General features: G+C 39.0%; 1 non-coding gene across 1 annotated transcript; it reads left to right on the plus strand.

The window, feature by feature from the left end:
• The first annotated feature begins 6,663 nt into the window (after nt 1-6,663).
• trnap-ugg (transfer RNA proline (anticodon UGG)) lies at nt 6,664-6,735 on the plus strand. The gene has a single exon. It is a non-coding gene; the product is annotated as a tRNA-Pro (tRNA).

Raw genomic sequence — 6,735 nt, forward strand, 5'->3', positions numbered from 1 at the left:
TTTTCACAGGCTAAGAACATCAGTGAGCTCTCTCTGACCAAGGTCTAGTTTATAGCCAGCGAGTTTGGTGGAGTTATGTTAAAGGGTTGGCATGCGGGCTTCCTGAGTGGTTTTTAAAACGTGTGTTTTGCTGAATCATTGGCAACACAAAACACCGAATGCTCCATCTGGTCACGGCCAATATTATAGCCAGCAAGTTTGTTGTTGCTACCTGAAAGTATTAGTGTGCAAGATTTAGGTTTTTTTTTTTTACAGGCTATTTAAAATATGCTGTCAATGCAGTGGCTATGCTGTAACATTCACGTTAGATTAGACTTGCAACTAGACTTTGTAGGGTGGAAGAACTACGGGAACAGAACTGGGTTGTGCTTCCGTACCCTTTACCGACACATTTTTTAGTACCATTTGTGTGAAGTAGGAAAGTCAGCTGTGGTGGAACAACAGTAGAGCCAAAAACATAGCAAAGGGCTGAAATGACCTTACCTTTGATGTTAAGGTCTCTCAAGAATGCCTAAGGTAACTAAGCATGTGGAAGGTCACAAAGAGCAGATGGCTTGCATTCCCTCAGCCTTCAATGACATGCCGGCATGTTGTTGCATCATTTTCATACACTGACCCATTCTCACAAATCAAATTAATTGTCTTGCAAACATGTTTTGAATTGTTTCTAGTGGTAGATCAATGACAAGGAATAATACCTGTCAAGTATGTACCTTGCAATGTTGCAAAGTCATCAGTCATCAAAAGAACTCTAAATTAATAAAATGAAAATTGTAATAAGTCAAGAATGCCAAATGAGCAGAAGGTGTCCAAATGTGGACATGAGACAAAAATCCAAAGGTAAACAAATGCAATGGGCTTGTTGGTCTAGGCGTATGATTCTTGCTTAGGGTGCGACGGATTCCAGGTTCAAATCGGGAATGAGCTCTTTATACTTACTTTGGATCCACAGGTGTCTTGCACCATATGTTAGTGTCGCTTCATGAAAGAGTAAAAGAACTGAAAGACCACCTCAATTCTGTTTCTTAACATTGCCCAGTCAAAAAAAGGGCTGTAGTGAGTTTAATGATGGCTTGTTGGTCTAGGGGTATGATTCTTGCTTTGGGTGTGAGAGGTCTTGGGTTCAATTCCCAGACAAGCCCACTTTGACTTCAACCAGTTGCTGGAGGTGAGATCATGCCTTCTCTATTTAAAAGTTTTTGCTAAGGGATGTCCAAATTAAGAAAGAGCTAGATTGCCCACTTCCTGTCCTGGTGATCCAGTCTTCCACAGAGTATACAGCTGGCTCTAAGATTCTTGAAAAATTGCATTTCATTTAGCACTTGCTTTACATTCCGTTTGGAACTAAACTCTCCAGGTCCAGAATTGGCATGTTACGTTTTAAGGAATTTACTATGGTAATGTTTACCTTAACATGAGGTCTATCTATACAGAGAAGTGGACAGGGTCGCCCTATGACCAAGGCTTTAATCTCTCGGCCATTGCAGCTGTTGCATACTTTGGGCACTTGTGGGTTATGTCCTTGGACTTCTTCAAGCTCAATTATGAGTCCCCATGTGTCATTGATTCAGGGTTGCAAATGGCCTGATATGCAAATTCAAAGACAGGACTCTCCCGCATGGTCTGCTCACTATTTTAGCAAGCTAATGTCAATTCCAGATAAACAGGTGCTCAGAAGCTTGTCAGAGTATTAGACTGATGCACTACCTACTACACTAATGTGGCCTCCAAGGTCTTCCACGTCACGTGAAAACGTGGGACAGCTCAAGGTGGCTCACCAATTTTGCCTGAACACTGCTTTTGTTTTTAAAAAATCACACCTAGCTGATGTAGGTGTCATGTAAAGTTTTCACTGGCATGCTGTTAGTACAAGTGGGCAGAAATGTAAGTCAACAAAGATGAAACTTGCACATTGGAAATAAATTAGTGCAGGATATCGCTTGACCTAAGTTGAATGTTGACAAGAGAGTGCAGCTCAGTACATTAATTTGCAATGGAATAATCAGACATTTTGCAAACAGAGTCAAAGCCAAATTTGATAAAAATGCTGCATATGACATAACTCATAGTGTAGACCAATCTCGTGTTTATCACACAGGGATAGTCAAAATGCTTTGAATATTTTGCATTTTTACAAGAATTCGAAAAGAAATACAAATCATAAGCCAGCACACCAACATTGTTAAAAGAGGAAAATGAAGACAGGGTCAACATCACCAGAATGTGTTTAAAAAACTTTCTGTTGTATGTGCACTGATCCAAAATACTTCAAAACCTGTGGGATGTGTACATCTCAGTCAGTTTCTTTTAACACACATGCATCTGTCCTTGTTAGTATATTAGATAGTATCTCTGCCTCTCAGGCAGAAATTCTTGGGTTGTTTCCCCGGCAGGGAGTATTCCTATTCTTAGTGCACTGCAGACAAACCGGTGACTTGGCACCCTTTTTAGGAATGATAACATCGAATCCTACACCCACAGTTGCTCTTTTCTACTTATATGAATCAAGACACTAGCACATTGTGGATCAATACTTTGATAAAGCACCTGGGAGAGAATTTGATGCCCAGTGGCGACATTATCTCTAAGCAGACATGACAAAACATGCATACCATCAAGGCCAAGACTGAAGAGCATGGAAAAATTTTGTCAATTTCATAAACTACATCAAATGCTTTGCTGGTGTCAAATATTGTAATGACATTAAATATTGTGACTTGACAATTATGTGAAGGGTAGTGCTTGGTAACTGTCCATCTTGACTTTGGATTGTACATTTTCTCTCTTGACTTGTCTCGGGACTACAGTGTCAATTCTTGAGATGTATTTGTTCCAATTACATTTACATTTAAGGCATTTAGCAGACACTTTTATCCAGTGTGACTTACAAAAGGGCTTTGTCATTTACTCATAGAATACACCCTAGCCATTACAGTAGTTTAGAGTCCAATATACCACTGATCTAGAATACTGTAGAAATAAAAGGATCACTGCCGTTACCTAGAAGTACAAAATGCATAAGGACTAAAGTTTGTTAGACAACATCAGTGTAATAAATACTACCCTACAATAAGTGCTAATTTAGTTAGTCAATATAGGAGCAGGGTCATTTGTCAGATTCCATGAATAGATGGGTCTTTAGTCTGTGTTTGAAGACTGCAAGAGCTCTGCTGTCAGGAGAGCAAGTGGAAGCTCATTTCACCATCTGTGAGTCTCAGTGCTTGTCTTCCATGAGACTTGGAGCATGGAATTTCAAGCCGAGCCATACTTGAGGCTCGAAGCACCTGAGGTATGAATCGGGCTTTGACTACTGACTCAATGTATCAAGGCCTGGACCATTTTTGGCTTTGTAGGGCAGCATCAAGATTTTAAATCTGATGTGATTAGAGTTTTTATATGCCCATGATATCACGGAGGTAAGAAGGATGTGCTTTCTGCACTACATGAAACAAGACACTGCTATGTGGCAGGTAGATCATTCAGGAAAGGGTGTGGGAGTGCAAGATCTCCCCACTGGAGAATTGGTGCTGTATACCAAGTTCAATTGTCACCTTTGAGAACAGATGTGACATAAAGTTCATGCCTTGGTCAGATTGTATAACTTTGGGCAATCCAAAGGTAGTGCAGAATTTAATAACAGCTCTTCAATTTTAGTTATCGAAGGGGAATTGCCTCAGGTTACGTGGTGGCAGCACACATTATAGTCAATAGGTAGCAATGCCCAGAACGGGTCTTTGGCAAAGGGCCCACACAATCAACCAACACCTTTTCAAAGGGCTCACCAACTGCTGGAATGGGGCACAGAGGAACAGACAGAATGACCTGATTTGGTTTTCCGGCCATGTAAGGCATGAACGGCAGTGTCCAACATCACTCCTAATCGATGGCCAAAAGAAATGTTGTAGAATTTGTTGTTTTGTCATTTTTCTGATACCTAGGTGTCCAGACAGGGGATGGTCATGGGCTAGTGATAATATGTGTATTTGGTATGATGCTGGAACAACTACCTGGGCTACAGAGTTTCACTCCTCCTCAGAATCAGACTCACTCCATGTCCTGAATACAACACCACCTCAAATGAAATACATGCGCCGATAACCTTTCGGTTTGTTTTGTCACGATTCTTATTTTCTAGTACACATCCATTGGTCAAATATATTTATCATTTACTAAAATTTTATTCTGTGCATTGGAATACTTTTAAAATATACATCAGTAAGGTAATGTACATGAACCCATGTTTTCTGATTGTTTTTGGATAACAGAAAAATGGCTTGTCACGTGCATCCTTGACTCAGTCTATCTGTTACAGAAACAACATTTTTTGAGACAATTCTAATAGCCATTATTGTGGAAAAACCTCATCAGCCAGGATGATTTTGCATGTAGCTGTTTAATACAATCGTATAGGGTAGTTGTGTGTTTGATTATAAATGATGATCTCATAATAATCTTATCTACATATTCTTATACATTTACATAGTAGCATTCACTCATATACTCAAATTCCATATGATACATAGAAAAGGTCCACCTCATCCATTTTAGTTTTTACCTGATCAATAATCCAAAAAAATATATAAATAACAGCACCCTCTAGCGATGAACCTCAATTATTTCAAGCTAAATATAAAGTATAGCTAGGATAAGTCAGCACTATCTTGCAGCTAGAACAAATTATTCTCAGATTAATTTATGCATCATGGCAAGTGGCTGAGTTAAAAATGAAACACAATTAAGTCAAATTAAATTGACCCACCTGCAACAAGTTCAGCAACCACATTTAATTTCACTGAATGGTCAGCTAGCCAGCCTATACAAAACAGGTTATTGTTAGAAATTCTGCATGTGTGATTCACTTATCTTCACATCTCAGATTGCTTATAATGATATACTAATGTATCCACGTTAGAAATAATTGGTGAAATCCACCACAAAAGGTGAGACTCAACATAATAAATAATGAGACAAATCTTGGGATATGACTTGGATATTAACCTACCCAAAGCAGCTATGACTCGCTCTGCTCTATATAAGGGGCTGGAGACTTTCTGACCAGCAGGTTGCGCTGAACCCATTTTGCAGGCATTTCACAACTTTATCATTTTTAACACTGTGACATTGTTTTAGGTAATCTGTGTTCTACATATTCAAAAGAAGCACACTAGGAAGTAAGAATGGCTTCTTCTTTGGTGAAAATCTCCTTGTTAAATAATCTTTTTTTTCTACTGCATTGTTGTAAGTTTAAATTTGGTTAACATTTTTTCAGGGTTGCATGATTTGTAATTTTTTTACTGTTTGGAATGCCCAAGGTTTATAATATTACAAGTGGGACTATTCTCTACAAACCTATGCGATATCAGATCAAAGTTATTAGAATGTGTGATTTTCTGCTGTTTGTTATATATGTCAATGTTTACAGTAGCGATTTTCTTTGTTCAATCATTTTTTATGTGGTCTAACTGGAAGCATCTAATGACTGTGGTAACTCAAAGAGCTATTTAAAGGGCTCCGTCAGTGATTTTTAATCATTGCTGCACATACATTGTTGGTTTTCTTAAAAGTTAATTTTGCCATGTCATTGCCAATGTGTTTTTCACAGGCTAAGAACATCAGTGAGCTCTCTCTGACCAAGGTCTAGTTTATAGCCAGCGAGCTTGGTGGAGTTATGTTAAAGGGTTGGCATGCGGGCTTCCTGAGTGGTTTTTAAAACGTGTGTTTTGCTGAATCATTGGCAACACAAAACACCGAATGCTCCATCTGGTCACGGCCAATATTATAGCCAGCAAGTTTGTTGTTGCTACCTGAAAGTATTAGTGTGCAAGATTTAGGTTTTTTTTTTTTACAGGCTATTTAAAATATGCTGTCAATGCAGTGGCTATGCTGTAACATTCACATTAGATTAGACTTGCAACTAGACTTTGTAGGGTGGAAGAACTACGGGAACAGAACTGGGTTGTGCTTCCGTACCCTTTACCGACACATTTTTTAGTACCATTTGTGTGAAGTAGGAAAGTCAGCTGTGGTGGAACAACAGTAGAGCCAAAAACATAGCAAAGGGCTGAAATGACCTTACCTTTGATGTTAAGGTCTCTCAAGAATGCCTAAGGTAACTAAGCATGTGGAAGGTCACAAAGAGCAGATGGCTTGCATTCCCTCAGCCTTCAATGACATGCCGGCATGTTGTTGCATCATTTTCATACACTGACCCATTCTCACAAATCAAATTAATTATCTTGCAAACATGTTTTGAATTGTTTCTAGTGGTAGATCAATGACAAGGAATAATACCTGTCAAGTATGTACCTTGCAATGTTGCAAAGTCATCAGTCATCAAAAGAACTCTAAATTAATAAAATGAAAATTGTAATAAGTCAAGAATGCCAAATGAGCAGAAGGTGTCCAAATGTGGACATGAGACAAAAATCCAAAGGTAAACAAATGCAATGGGCTTGTTGGTCTAGGCGTATGATTCTTGCTTAGGGTGCGACGGATTCCAGGTTCAAATCGGGAACGAGCTCTTTATACTTACTTTGGATCCACAGGTGTCTTGCACCATATGTTAGTGTCGCTTCATGAAAGAGTAAAAGAACTGAAAGACCACCTCAATTCTGTTTCTTAACATTGCCCAGTCAAAAAAAGGGCTATACTGAGTTTAATGATGGCTTGTTGGTCTAGGGGTATGATTCTTGCTTTGGGTGTGAGAGGTCCTGGGTTCAATTCCCAGACAAGCCC

The sequence above is a fragment of the Electrophorus electricus genome, chromosome 15 (assembly GCF_041902795.1).
Source record: "Electrophorus electricus isolate QZ-2024a chromosome 15, ASM4190279v1, whole genome shotgun sequence".
NCBI lineage: Eukaryota > Metazoa > Chordata > Actinopteri > Gymnotiformes > Gymnotidae > Electrophorus > Electrophorus electricus.